This window comes from Dermochelys coriacea, chromosome 7, assembly GCF_009764565.3.
Source record: "Dermochelys coriacea isolate rDerCor1 chromosome 7, rDerCor1.pri.v4, whole genome shotgun sequence".
NCBI classification, from domain to species: domain Eukaryota; kingdom Metazoa; phylum Chordata; order Testudines; family Dermochelyidae; genus Dermochelys; species Dermochelys coriacea.
Window position 1 is genome coordinate 47,706,703 of NC_050074.1, and position 16,960 is coordinate 47,723,662.

Genomic DNA, 16,960 nt, shown 5'->3' on the forward strand with positions numbered 1-16,960 from the left:
TAGGGCAGCTTAAATCCATCCCTTCTCACCAGTTGTCAGGCTGCTGATCCGAGCCAGTAACAGTCTCCAGGAAACACATTATGATGGCTCTGAAAAGGGCCCATTATAATAATACCATCTTGCTTTCAGTTAGTGCTTTCACCCTGTAATGGGATGTCTACCGCACACAGAACTGGAAGGTTTAAGGTAGCCATGTAGGCCTATTAACTCCACAAGCTGCACCTAGAGGAAGACCAAGGAGCAGGGAATTAATTGCAAGCAGATTCAGTTGTGCAGGAGAAGGCAGGGCCTATAAAGCCAAGAAGCTGGAAACAGGTAGAGACTACTGCTGGGAAAAAGCAGTCACTCCCTGGGAAAAGGGAGGAGAGTTTGGAGCTGTTATGCCCAGAGAGAGAAGGGGAATGAGTGCGGTAGGAAGCAGTCTAGGGAATGAGCATGAAGGCTGGGACAGGAAAGTCCAGAACTGCGGAGTTGAGGGTCCCTGGATTGAAACCTGGAGTAGAGGGCGGGTCTGGATTCCCCTACCAGACTGAAGAAGTGGCACCTAAGGCAGTAAATGGGAAGACTGCCTAGGGCTGCTGCAGGAAAGACCTTGATATACTCCAGAAGGGGGAAAATGCTGAGTGGCCTGGCAGGAGGGTGGAGTCACAAAGAGGACACTGGGGTTCCTGGAATGAGAGAGGAGCTGCAGATCTGAGAGGGAGCTGATGTGATGGTGTGTTACTCTGGGAACGGGCATCGACCTTGAGAGCTAATCCCCAGAGTGATCAGGAGGCACCAGACAAGTGGTGAGTTGTGCACCTCATGACACACTCTAAAGACTTTTACAGCTTTTTAAAGTCAATATATACACAAGAATTACTTTGCCCAACTCTGATATGCAGCCTACTCTGGGGTGGAACATGACAGCTGTTTAGCAGCGCACAGAAATGCTACACCACAAGTTAGGGCACACAATAAAAAAAGAACAATGCATCTGACTAAAACTGAAGCAGGAAGTTAAGCAGACAGGGTATCAATATCCACACTGGGATGTGGCTAGGACCTCCTTGCTAAATGAGCATAGGGATTAGAGCTGCTGTTTTGCTTCTTATCTGAAAGTCAGCCATTACTCCAATGCAGCATACACAGCTAGTAGCTTTGGCATCCGCCGCCCCATACAGATTCACTCGGAAGAGCACCTAATACTGTGTCATCAGCATCAATTGTCTGGTGCCTGGGGTTTTTCTTAGAGACCTCCAGCCCTGGGTTTGACCCAGTCCAACCCTGTTTCAGCTTGCAAGATCTGAGGGGATTACATTGATAGGAGGCGCAACCACTGCAAAAACAAAATGTTTCCTTTGCAAGTAAACAGCATAATCTAATAATTAAACCACACTACACACAAATAGTCAAGGCTTTATCCCAGTATACAAAAGAAAGCCTAAAATGGGAAATGGATGAGCAATCACTAATGTTACAGAGAAAGATATCAGAATCTACTGGCTGGTGCACCACACTGTCCTCTACTGGACAAAATCAAAATTGCTCAACTGTGTGTCATAGGCTCTATACTGCAAGCACTTACTTGGAATTCTATTTCAGTTCACAGGGGCCTGTGTTTCTGGAACAGCAGACCAGAGCTTGATCCTCACTGTCACTCCAAGGCCAACGGTGTGCAACATGTTAATAGCTGTGGCTGCAGATTTGGTTCTAGTACATTAGGTGGTATTAGACATAACTCCTTGCACAATGTATTGGTGGGAACAGTTTTCCGCAATGTCTGTTTTTTCAATTTGCAAGCTACTTGGCCTGGCTGTCCCAATGGGGTGTGTGTCTGGCCCAGCATTGGACTTGTTTACTATTTAAGTTGTTACCAGCTCTTTGGAACACTTCTAAAGCTGTCAGATCAGTGTCATGGGAAAATTACCACTTAATGTATGCAACAAGTCACACCTACACTGCAAAAAGGCAGAATTATGCAGTAATGTGTCAAATGGATCATATTCGTCCATCACCTGACATGTACGGTTCATAAATACTGATGTCTCCACAGCAGCCAAGTAATGGCAAATGCAACTTGCGGACAGTCAGGGCTGTCATGCCAGCTACCCGACCCCTAAGACACAAAAGTGTGCCACTTGCCACACTCCCTAAACAAAAAATGTTTGTGTCACAGTCTGGATATGGTGGTAATGGAGAAGGCAAAGCTGGGGAAATATGGGAACCACTTCAATCCTTGGCCTCTGCTTATGAATGTTTCTGAGAACATGTCCGAGGCAGCCAGACCTGTAGCTCCTCATTCCTTTCCTCCCATAATGCAAGGGGAATTGTGACCACTTGCTGTGTTCCTCTGAGCCACTCCCCAGCACTGGGTGGAACTGTTAGAAGGGACAGAAATTCAGCTCTCAGGTAGGTTGGTCTGATGGTTAGAGGTCTACATAAGGGCTTAGGAGACCTCGGTTCAATTCCCTACTCTACCACAGATTACTGGTATGACCTTGCCTAAGTCTCTTGGGGACCTGAGGAGCAGGAAGGCTATCTGTACAATGGGGACAACAACCCTGTCTTGTGGGGGTGTTTTGGAGGATAAACACACTTAAGATTGTGAGATACTCAGAAACTAGGGTGATGGGAGCTGTATACATACCCAAGATAGACAGACAGCTCATTCAGAGCCTTACCCAATACCCACTGAACTCAGTGGAAATACTCCCAATGACTTCAGTGGGCAGTGGTTCAGCCTTAGCTGGAGAATTGGTGTTGCATAAGAAACAGTCACTGTTGGACTTTCCCCTTATGGATCACCCTTCCCTCTGGCAACAGAGAGATCCATCAATAGGTGGATCACCCCAACTTTCACTCACAACCAACTAGGGATGGATTCAAACCAGCAACCTATGAGTGAAGAGTTCCCCTATAGCCTGTTGCCAAGCCCTAATCGTCCAACTTCATAAAACTGTATTTTTAAAGTGTTACGTTGGTCAAAGGCCGTGAGAAAATAAACCTTAGGGTTTTATGTTTATAACAAGAAAGCAAAATTAGCAGCTGTAAGCAGCAAGCAGAGGAAGGGTAGCATTGGATTGGGACTTAGGAGGTCTGGGTTCAACTCCCAGCTCTCCCACACACTGTGTGTATGACCTTGGGCAAATTTCTCTGTGCCTCAGTTTCCCATCTGTAATGTCAGGATAATAATCCTGCATTTGTCTGAACTCTCTATTCAGAGTGTAAGCTCTGTGGGGAAGGGGCTGTCTCTTACTACATGTGTGTACAATGCCTGGCGCCTTTACATGCTACTGTAATAAGAATGGCATTAACAGAAAGACTCCCCAACTTGGGGCTCAAGCTAGTCTGATGGCTGAGTGTGGAGCCAGACTTCCAGGAGGTGACTGGCACCAGTGGCTGATTTCCTCTTGCACAACTGGGTTAGGGGAGATCCTTGGCCCTTCTAAGGAGGGCTGGAGGAAGCAGTTGGGGAGCTGTTTGGCCTGGGATCCCTGAAGGAAGCAGCTTGTGCAGCTGCTAGTGCAGTGACCTAAGTGTCCAGCAAACCCAGGGTCAAGAAGGGGAGAAGCTGAGCTAATGTTAACCCTTGTTCACCAGAAGGCCGGGGTGGTTCTAAACAACCTGGGATTTGGGAAAGTCCAGACAGTGAATTTTCATGTTCAGGAGAGTTAGGAGCTGGCCAACCTGCAATGCAGCCAGCATGAGCACAAAGCTGACTGTGAGAAACTCAGCCATCAAGGCACTTCTGCTCCGCTGTCATGGCAGATCCAAGAACAAGCAAATGGTGCACTTATTTGAGTTTAGTTTGTGATATAAAAAGATACATCCACATTGATAAACCAGGGAGACAAGAGCCTGGGGCACCCAGCTAGATGCCCATGTGGCTCTCACTGCACATTTCAAAGGCAAGCACCCAAAATGTCCATCACAAACATCATGCCACTTCCTTGCAACCTGGCACACAAATGGCAAAGGCACTAATAAAGTGACATCATTATCTTTGTTTCATAGCACCATTCCTCTCCCCACACGCCCAAAACAGGTTATAAGGCTGTAAAAGGCTGCAGTTCACAGCACTATAAAGCTCCTCCAGCTGTTATAAATATATCATTTAAGCACTCACATTTAAAAAAATAAAACAGATAAATACCCATGAAAAGTTCAGTGCTTTTTCTCCCCAGCCTTCGACTGCATTAACCTTTTCCCTGCTGGCCTCTCAGGCCCACCACTTTGCTGGCACATTTCCAGGGAACTCAGGGGAACAGTGAGGATGCATGCAGGCTGTTTGTCAATTATTTTACCTTGGCACCCCCATGAGACATTAGAGGTGTGAATGGATTGACTCACTGCTAGCACCTCCTTGTGGTTGGGCATGGCATAGCAGGTCTCTCCCCACTGGTTGTCTCCTGCTGACAGCTGCTCTGCCTCTGCAGTAGCCTGCCTCTTCCTGTGACCTGGCCCTCCAGGTCAATTCCAAGTCTCTCCCCCTCCAGGGTAGTCTAGGAACAGAAAGCAAAGGGAATTAATGCAAATAAACTGAGTCAGTAAGAGAGAGGGAGAAATGATTCCCTCTCAGACAGGATCAGGATCAGGATCAGGCCCTCCCTTCCCTCAAGGAGGAGCCTTCAGGCCAAGGTTATCGGGAAGGCTCCTGCCTCAGTCTGCCCTTTCCTCTGGTCTGCTCACAGGTAAGCTCCTCCGCTCCCCTTTTAACACCTCCTCCAGCCTGGGCATACCCCAAAGGTGTGGCAGGGCGGAGCTACTTGAGCCCAGAGCAGCTCCTTAACCCTTTGTTGTCCCGTGTGGGATTTGCATACCCACTCACAGAAGGGGGTAAGCTTAGGCTAAAAGGATAGATGGGGAGGGATGCCTCCCCTATGCTGCAAGAATGGTAATAGAGCCACCACAAAGCTGCTGCGTTGGCTCCAGCAGGTGTAGGAGCAGGGGTGCGTTGCTGTGCTTTCTGGCCACCAGCTGTAAAGCTGCCTCCTGCTCCATTAATGTTTCTGTGGAAGCCTCTGCCCCGCTGGGGAATCCCCCTTGAATGGACTTGGGGGGCCTCCATAGGCAGGTGAAGTGGGGTCCCTTGGAGCTGGGGCAGAGGAAGAGGCCCAGGCTATCTAACCGCCAGGCCTCCTATCTCCAGTGGACCCCCTGAGATCTGCACAGACCTCAAGGGATTGATGGGGGTGGGGAGGGGGCTCCCTGCCCCCACAGGAGTGTCCTCCCTTGGCCGATTCTGTCAGCACTTCCCAAGTGCTGCAGAGTCAGGGGCACCCATATGAAGGCAGCTCTTTCCATTCATATCCTTGTGCTGGGGCCAGCATCGCTGATGGGCCCGAGTCTGTTCCAGCAGGAGCAGGCAAGAGTTTTCCCATTGATTTAAATGGGGGCAGGGAGAATGGATCAGGGGGCGGTGTGCCAACAGACACACAGGGATTCTTTCCTCTGAAGCTGATCCCAAGGAAATCCCGAGCTGGAGCTGTAAGTTCAGTGCAAATAGATGCCGAGTTTAGTCCTTGATTAACAACACTGGAATCTCTTCCAATGGCCTATTCTTGCAGTTCTGGAGCGGAGGGGAGGGAAAGGGAGGGGCGAATTCAGCTCTGACGGATCTCTCGCAACCCTCTCTGCCCCTTGGAAACATCCTGCTACAGCCAAAAAATCTACATTAAAAGAGCATTACGGTTGCAATGTCAAGCACTCAAAAGTTAGGAAATGCCAGAATTAAGATTGCCCGCACAACCTCAGTTTTAGCCCCCCTGGTGCATGTACATTATGATACAGTCCTTAATTACATGATCATATGCTATTTGTTCCACAAAAACCCTTGCCTCCTTCAGCACACAGGATGCATGTACAATGGAAAGTGTGAGGCAACCTTCATTATGTGTCACTACCTGTGCCACCTATAATACCATTACAGCAGGTAGGCACTGTGATCTAGTCACTAGGGTAGTAGACCAGGAGTCAGGAGACCTGGATTCTATTCAAGGCGCTTCCTGGTGACCTTGGGCAAGTTATTTCCTCTCTCTGTGCCTCTGTTTTCCCTCCCAATCTTTGTCACTCTTGAGTATTTAGATTGCAAGCTGTTCAGGGAAGGGGACTGCCTCACCATTTGTACAGTGCCTTGCACATCGGGGGCTCTGATCTCAGTTGGGAACTGTAGATGCTACTGGAATGTTAACTAATAAAAACATTGCAGGAACACCTCAACCCCAGAACCCCATTTCACTGCATTCTACAGCCACCTGACGAGGCTTCTACTTTCTTCCTTTTTCCCCGCGAATGGTGTTATTATTTATATCTTTCTTGCTGGTGCTTGAAGCCATCGTGACAGTGTATTGGATAATGACAGGATAATTGTTTGTTTTATTGATCATTATAAACTCTTATGCATCTCTGTGTGATTTATGACATTTAAAACCCTCACTCTTCTTCTCTCCCTTCCCCTGCCATGGGGGCAGCAGAGCAGATCAAAAGCCTGCTGGCTACCAACAATCAATTAACAACAGTGACTAGAGAAAAAAAAAGTTTTGGAAATGAATGAGTCCTTGCACTATTTCCTAACAATGCCTCTTTGATTCTTTTGGGCCACAGAGCCAGGTGCTCTTCATCAGAAGGAAATGTGAAGCAGTGGAGAGCCCAGTGCTGTCTGTGGGTGGGGTGGGGTTAGGGAGAGCCCCCTTGCAGAAATAAAAATGGGGGGAAAGGAAGGTTGTGGGAGTAGACTTGCACTGGAAGGACAAATTTGACATCATGGTAGTGCACTGGCACATCGGGATACAAATGTTTCATTGTCATGATAAAACGTGGTTGGAGCATGCTGATGTTTAGGCTGCAGTGCGACAGCCTACGGATGTGACTTCATAAGGGCCTGAGAATATATCTCATGGTCCATCCATGTCCTGCTAGACGGACTTGTTTAAATTTACACACCTGTCCAAAGCTCTAGATGCATGGATCAGTTCAAACAGTCCGTGCAAGAATTCTAGAACACCCAATGGGCACTTACCCAGCTACCCTATCAATACTGTCTTTGTCTTCTTGCTTTCCTCCTGTTCACCCATCCCATCAGTAAAAAAGGCAGTGGTTCCTATTAAAAAGGCTACATTGGCACGAACCATTTCCACACAGTGGTGCCTGGAATTAGTCAGTTTTCTCTGTCCTTAGAATAGGACAGGGATCCTCACCCTGGCAGACGTGACAAGGTATCAGCGAGTCACAATCACCCTGCCATTTCCGTCCCAAATAGATCCTGGCTAGATGGGAAGGGGGCATCCCTGTATGGAAAAGGTTGAGAATCTCTGGAATAGGAGATATCTGACTGGCACCTGAAGCAAAATACCTGATAAGAAAATTTATTGGTTCATTTAAATTTTTGAAAAATCCCATAGATTCTAGAGCTATTGTGGGAGCCAATTGGAAACACATCAGGAGCAACTACGTTACCCTATCTCATCTGATGACTCCAGAAAAATGACCATCAGGAGAAAGAACCCATTCTCCATTCAACAATGCTATGTGAACACTGGGTTTGGGACTCCCCTGAGTTGGTCTCCCTCTTTCAGATATGTCCACTTGGCATTCTTAGTGAAATCTTTATGCCTTTCCAATGTGCATGATCAGAATCAGTTCAGAACTTCTTAACTTCCTTCTTTTTTATTATTACTCAGAAATCAATCCTATGCTTTCAGTGAGTGCCAGTCCTGCCAGAAGATATGGACATTACATAACCAAGAGATACAAACTAACAGGGCTCTACAGAATGCTTGCACTGAAATACAGAACAATTCTACACTAATCAATAGACACCAGAAGTAGGGTGAAGTCAAAATATGAGAGTTTCCACAAGCCAAACTTGAGCTCACTAGCACCTCCTGTAGGACACTCTGCATGACTGCAACCTGCACATTAGTGAATTGGCTAACCAGGAGTACCAACACCCATTCTTAATGTCTGCAAAAATTCCAGCTTGCTAAATATTTCCTGTCTACAATCTGTTTCCCTCTCACTGTTCAGGAATTAAAGGAACAGGAAAGATGATAAATGTTTTGGAAATTTTACAGAATTGACATTTTTTGCAAAATCTGCCTGTTGAACCGACAACATTTCCCAGCAAATGAGCTGATGTCATCAAACTGGAAGAGGCAGCTGAGAAAGAGGGCCTGAGCACAAGAAGGCTCCTCCAATTTATTCAGCTGGGTCACTTAGCACAGCACCAGGTGTGTCAGAAAGGAGTCTCCTGAAACAGTGTGAATCAAGCCCTGATGGTCTGCACTCAGCGGAAGGGAAATTTCAATCCCTTGAACAGTTTCATAATGCATCAGGGCACATCAGAAGCGAAGGAAACTGTCTGGCAGAATTGCATTAATTTTCATGAACCCAGCAGCCCTGGAAAATCATGAAAACTGCAACATAATGAAAGCCTGGAAGGGAAAAACCTGCCCTCTTCCTCATTGCAGAAGAATCTGCATGCAGATTCCATCAAAGGAAAGTAGCTGTGGGGCCTCAGCGGGGATAGAATTAACCCCTGGGCTCCTGAGTCTGAGTTCAGAAACTGCAGGGCTGAGGAGTTACCATCCTCCTACTCACCAGTCTGTTGGGAGAGACAGACTCCTGGATGAGGGCAGGGCATCTCCGTTCCCTTTCACCTTCATGCTATGCGTGAGGTAGCCAGCTACTGCCAGCAGAAATGAAGGAAGAGGCTTACTTCCTCCTTTCTGCTCCCTGGAGTATTCATTTAATTCGAGGCCATCTTGCACCCTCAGTTTCCATGGCCTCTTCCCATTGATGTCAGTGAGAATGGGGAGGTGAACGATACACTTTAACGACCCTGCAATAACAAACTAGCTCAAGAGTGTTATTGAGCTCCTACAAAAACAAATCCATGTGCAAACCCCAGCTGTCTTTAACAATCTAGAATAACAAGCCAATCTACCTGAGTAATGGAGGAATGTGAAGGAGCAGAGAGACTGCAACCGGACACAGCAGGGGTTAAAGAACAACTGTGGATTCAGCTGGGGGCGGGTGGGGGAGAAAGGAAGGGAGTCTGGCTCAGTCAGAGGCTAACTGGGGAAGAGGCAGGAGCATTCTGTGTGCCTGCCTGAAGGCAGGGAACTGGCAACCTGCCTGCCAATGTAGCCACTGGAGGAAAGTAAGTCTTCCCCTGACAAGGGGAGCTTGCAGACAAGCCCCAACTGTGGGAAAACTGGACTAGGAGAGCCACGCACCAAATTAAAGGACTTGTATAGGGAGCAGCTCAAACCAACAAGTCCTGAAACATCCATCTCCCCTGATTAGAGGTTTGAGGGACCCCGGACTCTGGGCCAGGACCTGAGGGAGTAGGAGGGGTCAAGTCCCCCTACAGCCCCTAACCAATGATCTAGGCTGCCCGGCCACTGAAGGCCCTATCACAAGGAACAATCTCTCTGATCAAAAACATTTTAATCAGAAGTTGCTACTATAAACCTGAAGGGGGAAGTTTTCCAGATATTACTATTATTAATAATTGTTATTAAGAAGAAGAAAAAATGAAAATAGTGACAGTGTTCTTTTAACAGCTTTTTAAAGCTCGTATTTTAGCTACGTAATGTTGTTGACTTATGATGAGGAAAGTTCTATCTAGAAATGCAATACAGGATATTTCCGTAGGACGTACAAAAGCACCTGGCCCCATTACCCACCTCTTTGCTGGCTGCGAAGTAGCCAACAATTAACTAACAGCAGCCACTCTTCCTGGAGTTTTGCTGACAATACCACTGATGCTGGAGAACAAACAAAGCTGTTTTTGCAGGATACAAGCACCATATACATTGAGGTTGTTGTTAAACAAAAATAACCAAGCTAATTTCAGCATCATTTAAAAGCATGGGAAATAATGATTGCTCAGTGAAAGCAGAAAGAACAAAATCAGTAGGGAGAGACAGCATTTTCAAGCTTGTGAAAGACTTACAAACAATGAGGACTTAAAGTACTTGACGGTGCCCTTTAAAGATCCAGGGTACCTAGTGGAAGATTTTGGAAAGCTTCCTGTTGGGAGACAGTTCTGCCTCTCCCTGTGTCACAGATTTTCTTGTTTTCTCCGTCTCGTCTCTGATTCCTAGGGGCATTTGCACTGAAACAGGATCATCATTTTTAAACCCCCACTGGTCATGTTGCTTATTCTCCTCATAAGGGTCACCCTTGGAGACCACTAGGAAACATTAGTGCAGCATCCTCCTTCAAGCATGGCAGGTTGACAGGAGTGCATCGTAGTCTGGCCGTCAAGGCACTTTGAATCTGGCTTTTGATCTTTAAAGTCCTGAACAGACCAGGGACCAGGTGACACAACCCCCCCTCCCCAACCACACAGTCTGTCATTGCACCTTCCATCAGCTGGGATGCTCTGGGTCTTGGTTCTTCAAGACTGAACTCCTGGAGCCAGGGCTTCCTCAGCGAAGATACCCTCACTTTGCCCCAGTGTTAACCCACACAGATGTTACTGTAGTCAGTGAGAGGCCTCCCAGCCGGATCGCCAGCTCCCCACCCCTTTCCCTCTCCCCACAGCCAGCCTGGGGGTGTGAAGATGCTGTCACTGCCCCTCCTTCCTCCACAGAGCTCTGCTCCCCGTGAGGCCCAGGTCAGGAAATATGAGACACTGTAGGAGACTGCTGCTCAGCCTCTATCCTGTGCACCTGCCCTTCCCCCACCCCAGTGCTGCCTCACCACGGGCCCGCTGTCATACTGACCTCCACACACTAGATTCCCTCTCTCCACAGAGTGCCACATGCTCCCTCCACAGGCTTCATGGCCAACTGCCCCCACCCTACCCACAGAGCGAGTATGCTGGGACCTTCAGGGGCAGCAAGGTGTACTTTTCCCCTGCCGGGCAGGGCCAAGCCTCACAACACACAGAGTTCTGCTGGCTCCCACCCTGCCAGCTGGACAAGGTTTCCATACCCTAGTGTCAAACGCACCACGCTGGTAGAGCTCCCAATGGCCTGACATTCACCTGCTTGTCGTGTTTGGGCCCCCCTGTGCTCTAAGCGTCCTGAGTCTGCACAGACCCTGGGCCCTGCCCCTGGCTGGGGTGTCTAGGCAACTCTGGGAATCAGATCCTCTGTCTAGCACTCCCTTTTGAAGGCTGGGACCCCCCAGGTCCAACCTCCTTGCCCCTGGGACTAGTGCTGGCTCTCACACGCCTTCTCCGAGAACACCCACCACATGAGCACCCTGGGTTAACGGGTCCCCTCTTCGGGGGCACATGGCAGGGAAACCACACAGAGACAGACTATGTGCAGGACTTGGCAAACAGTTACACTTCACCTACCACAGTGTTTCTCAGATGTGGCCACCATGGCATGGCCACCAGGAGCTTTTCTTTCGCCCTTAGCCACCTGGGCTGTTATTGGGGCGGGGAGGCAAAGTAACGGCCCCTCCCTGTTGCTGCTGGATGCACTGCCTTGGTGTTGGTTGCTGGGCCACCAACAGTAGTTGGGCCTGCTACCCCTATGGAGATACCTGGGGCACAATGCTGGAGGACCAGGCAGCCGGTGAGTTTCCCATCTTCCCAATGGCTTTTGGTTTCAGCCCTGGGGTGGCAGGGCAGCAGGCTCTGGCCACAGGGCTTCAGGCTCCAGCCCCCCACTGCCTCCCCCCCCACTCCTCCCCATTGCCCCAGGCCCTGACTGCCTCCCACAACCCCACCACCACCCATCCAGGGTTTAATTTGTCCCCAGGCTTGATAGGGCTGAGTAAGTCTGTTGTGAAAAGCGATACTTGTGTGCTTGTTAATATCACTTTTCACAACACACTTATTAGCTAGCAATAAATAAATTACAATGATTTGGACATGTATATGTGCATATTTATTTGGTTTTCCTAAAGCTAATAGAGTATTTTAGGAAAAAGTGTGAGAGCAGCTACCAGCAAGAGTTGGTGGCTATACTCTGAGGCCACCAAATAATTTATCCTGAGAACCCCTGCACAACAGACACACAGATCTAGAGAAAATCACAAATCACCTGCCACGGTTACCTCACCACCCTAGACATTCTTTGGCCTTAGGCACAGTCTTGTGTGCTGCTCAGGATCCTTTCCCTGCAGCTCATGGCTTTTCTTCAGAAACAGAGCGAGTGGGACAGACATACACAGCTTGTTTCCTTCTTCCTGCTGGTCTGTAGTTAACCAGGCCCACCTGCTGCGAAAGCATGTGCCTCTCTCCTGCCCCAGGGTCCTGTGTGTCTCTGCTGAGAGACCTTCCACTCAATACATCCCACCAACAATGCCTGGTTCCTTTGTTCTGCTGCTGGGGATTTTCCACTCTCCATCCCCCACCTTACTGTAGAGGCTCCTAGGCTGCAGCCAACCCATTGGGCCAAGGGTGTTTCCAACTGACCATTAAGGTTTGAGGACTGACCACTGTCCCTGGTCTGGATGCTACGGCCCTGGCAGCTAGAGTTGTCAGCCCTCTAGGATTGTCCTGGAGTCTCCAGGAATTAAAGATTAAACTTTAAGATTGTATCATGGGATGAAACCTCCAGGAATTTGTCCAACCAAAGTTGGCAACCCCACTGGCAGCAGATGACTGACTGCACCTCCTGTCTTCCACTGAGCTATTATAGGTGTAGACTTCCTACCTCTCGGGGTCAGGAGGATGCCGCCTCTGGTGGGTTGGAGGAGTCGCTATGCCCAGCAGATGTGTTGTCAGGCTGCACAATTGCCCAAATAGCAGTTTGAAATCTCCGAAGGAAGATAAAGCTAACAACCAGTCAGCCTGGATGGGGTGAACAGCAATAGTCTATGGCTCTGGCCTTCAGCATGTGGGCTGAGCAATTAAACAGTCTATATTTCTGGCCTGAAGGTTAGCTTGCAACCAGCCCCACATAAGGGGCAGAGGGACCAGTCCAGGGCCCTAGAAGTGGCTGATAATCTCACCACAGGGTCAGCAGGGAAACGTGCAATTGCTGCCTTGCGTCCCAGCAGCACACCCAGGCCAAAGTCTTGTTTCCCTGGGCTACTTCTCTCTGGCTCCTGCTGGCGCTGCTCCATCACCACTGGGCCCTAGAACTCAGTCTCACAGCCTTCCATGTCATGGGCAAACCCCTATCGCCCTCATGGGGTGGAGTGATTCCACGAGCCGGCTGAGTTCCGCTTCCTGTGGAATTGGGCTCTGCCCCGATGAGCCCTGTGTGCTCTCCCTGGGGGGGCCTGAAGCCAGCGGGGGAGCAGGAAGAAACCTCTGGTAATGGGAAGGGGGGTCTGCGGTTGAATGTGACTGGGACAGTGGCACCCTGGGGGAATCAGTGGAGGGGGGCAGCAAATGGGGGAGCACATGATGCAGGGGTACATTGGGCAGCAGCCATCAACCTCAGGGAGGCTGGGGATTATGGGAACCTCAGCCCCTGGCTGGGACCTTAAGTGGTCCTAATAGGGAAGCATGCGTCAGCCCCATACCCTTTCAGGCTCCTCTTACATGAGTCAGGGGAAAACAGAAGATGCTGGTGATTTGAGCTGGCGTAACTGTTATCACTTGCTTCCCTGTAGTTTCACAAAGTATTCAGTGTTTGTTTTGATCATGGAAATGTGTGCGAAATTGTTTCTGTCACTGAATATATGAAAGAGTACATGTACATATGGATGTATTGACGGGGGAAAGCTGGGCATCATCACCTCATAAACACAATAAAAGGGAAGGCAATGTTACCTAGTGGACAGTATACTGGACTAGGACTCAGAACGCCTGAGTTCTATTCCTAGCTCTGCTGCTGGCCTTTTGGGTGACCTTGGGCAAGTAATTTCGTCTCCCCGTGCCTCAGTTTCTCCATCTGTAAAATAGGGGTAATGATACTAATGACGTCCTTTTGTAAAGTGCTTTGAGATCTACAGCTGAAAAGCACTATAGGATTAATTATCATTATTATTATTAATGGTGATCAGGGTTTTAGATTAAAATAAAATGTTAAAAATATTTGAAAATCTGGGAATTCATAGGTAAAGCCCCATAGATAACTTGGACCCACTATCTGTTAATGTCTCTTACATTTCCAAAATGACTTCTAAAATAAAACATTCTTCTGACACTATTTCTGCAATATGTAAATCAGCACAACATTTTCCAGTACAAAGGGTGAGATAGTTACTTTTAATGAATGTGCAGTTCATTGCTGTTTTTTTGAGGATGGTGTTTGGGTTATTGTCCTGGGGATTCAATCTTAAATTAATTTTCTTCTTCATTGTTATGAATTTCTTCTGCATTTCTCTCTGCTGGGTGGATAGTCTACTTTACAATCAACATCTTGTTTAATACTCCAAACAATAACAACAAAGTCTTCGGTTTTTACAGCTGGTGAATGTTCACTCCTTGAAAATACAGTCACAAGAAGCCAGATATCTAGATCAGAGGTTCTCAAACCTTTTCCATACCAACACCCTTTTCCCATCAAGCTGAGACCCCTCTCTCCCTTTCAGTAGTGTGCGAAGGTAAGGGTCATACCCCCGATACCTGTTCCCCATGCACCTGACAGCTTTGACACCCCCCTCCGATTGAGAGTCCCTCATAATCATATTTAATCAGGGGAGAGGGACGGTGTCTGCCTGGTGTAACTGCAGAGAATGGAAATTTCTGACTTACATCTGCGGTATTTCATTGGCAACTGAGGCAGGTGTTAGAATAATTTATTTAATGAACCACAAGCAGGGTTACCAACACTCATGATTTTTGGTGATTTTGGTGGTTTTTTTAAAGCTGCACACCCTGGAGTCAGGTGAATACATGAGAATCTCAGTTTTCATATTTTTAAATGTAAATTTCTAGCCCTCACAGTTGCAGAGAAAAGCTTGAAAATGTGTTCCAAGTGCAACCTAAAGGATCAAAACACAGAAGGCACATAAAAAGATCCCCAGATCATATCTCTAGACTTTTTTTAAATCTCATGATTTGAAAGCCAATCTCACGATTTTTGGGAACCTGACTCACGGGTTTTGACCTGCTGGGGTTGTCAATACAGAGCAAGAAATAACTTGCATAGTAAACACAGTACTGATGCTACTGTAATATGGCCTAGCTGAAGTCTCTGTCTCAGTCTCTGCTACTAGTGTTTGGCTCTGTGCATGAAAGTCATCAGGAAGCGTGGCGTTACACAACATCCTGCTGGATGTGTGGCCATTTAAATACCTGCTGGAGCTCACCTGTTTTGAAGGCTGAAGTAGGTTTAGAAACTTGTACTGGCCTTCTGCACATGTATAATTTTCACCCTAACAGAAATCCCTTTGCAAACACTGTGTTAGTGTCTGAAACGTGCCTTGGATGGGTGAAGAGACATTGTGTGTATTTAACAGATCTCTGACTTTAACAAGTTTGCATCATATGACATTTTACTTCCTTTTCCCCCTACTGGTTTGCTCTTTAAACTTTCCCAGGTGTTTTCTGGTTGGAAGGGGCTTTGCTATGATGTTGCATGTGAATGCTGTGGTTCATTTTGGCACAGAGAAATGCTTCATTTCACAGGTCTGTCCTGTTAGCTGCTTTCTGGTTTTTAAGTATATATATCAGATCCAAAGCTACCCATCTAGATTACAGCTCAGATTATCGTTATTATAATACACAGAGGCAGCTGCGCTCTGATAGATTGTGCTTGGGCTGAGAGCCAGGAACTCCTGAGTGCTAATCCTGGCTTTGGCCTTACTTGCTGTGTGACCTTGGTCAAATCACGCAGGGCTAAATCCTTAGCCCAATGCACTGGGAAGTTCCACAGGGGACAAGAGAGGAGGGACTCAGACCTTGGAGCTTCTTCTGCAGCCTCAGGGCAGATCCCTTAGTGGGGTGAATGTAGAAATGGACACCATGTTTGCATAGATCCACTGATGCCGTCCTTTCTCCTGACCTGCACGCAAAAGCCCCTGCACACTAGGATAATAACAGAACACAGATGCAGAGAATCTACGTCCTATAGCACATGAGGGACATAGATTCTCTGCATCTATCCCCCCAGCTGCAGCAAAACCGTGCTGGCTTCTCTGGGTCATGTTCCTCATTTTCCCTGTTTGTAAAATGTGCTTGTAGCTACTCCAGTGTCATGCACATTGGCAGGGCCTAGGTGAGGAGGATAATAATGCTTATTCCCTTAGGGTTCATCTACACAGCAAGTGGGTTGACAGAGTCAGGCTCATGGGACTCGCACGAGGCTAAAAATAGCTGTGCAGATGCCTAGGGAGACAGGGGTGGGCTCCAGTCCATTGACCTGGGATCTGAGTCTCCTGCCGTGGGCTGTGTAGACATATCTTTACTCACCTCCCAAGGGCATAAGGAGAATTAATGTGATGAGTGTAAAAGTGCTTAGCTTTATTATATATTGATTTATGTGCAAAAAACCTGAAATACAACTATAAAACACAGTGCAATTGAAAGTGATGGGAGGCAGGAGGAAAGAAGTGTCGTGAATTCTAAGCTTAACAATATGGAGCCATCATCTCAGCAAACTAGAAGCAGCTGGGCTTCCCATTGGACAGTGGGAGAAGGCCCTATATTTGGAAATAGCACAAGGCCCAAAGGGGGCCATGTCTAGATCACAATTCCCAGGCGGAGACAGCTAATTTAATTTGTGTCAAATAGATATTAGAAAGCTGGGCCTGATTCTGATCTCACTCCCAGCAGGGTGAATTGGAGTAACTCCATCAAATTTACTCACCTAAAACCAGTATGAGTGAGAAGAGGATCAGTCCCACTGCCAATATAGGACAGCACGAATGGGCACCAAAGGTTTGGTCTTGTCCTAATTATGAATCATTTAATGACATGTTAAAACACAAAACAGAATCACGTGGTATTCCCATCCCCCATGCAACATACTACAGCCGACTCAATAGCACTCTCACTCCTTGGCCAGAAGGATCAACATGAGCGTAAGTACCACACTAGGGGCCGGCTCCTGCTCAGCGCGGATGCCGCCATTCTGCGCTGACTGCGGCTGTTAAACTCAGGTCCTATCTGTGG

General features: G+C 47.8%; 1 long non-coding RNA gene across 1 annotated transcript; it reads right to left on the reverse strand.

The window, feature by feature from the left end:
• Window positions 1–1,456: 1,456 nt before the first annotated feature.
• LOC122461026 lies at window positions 1,457–9,752 on the reverse strand. Its single transcript, XR_006282706.1, has 4 exons — window positions 9,672–9,752; window positions 8,581–8,821; window positions 4,333–4,484; window positions 1,457–2,360 (listed from the first exon to the last, which is right to left on the reverse strand). It is a non-coding gene; the product is annotated as an uncharacterized LOC122461026 (long non-coding RNA).
• Window positions 9,753–16,960: the final 7,208 nt, after the last annotated feature.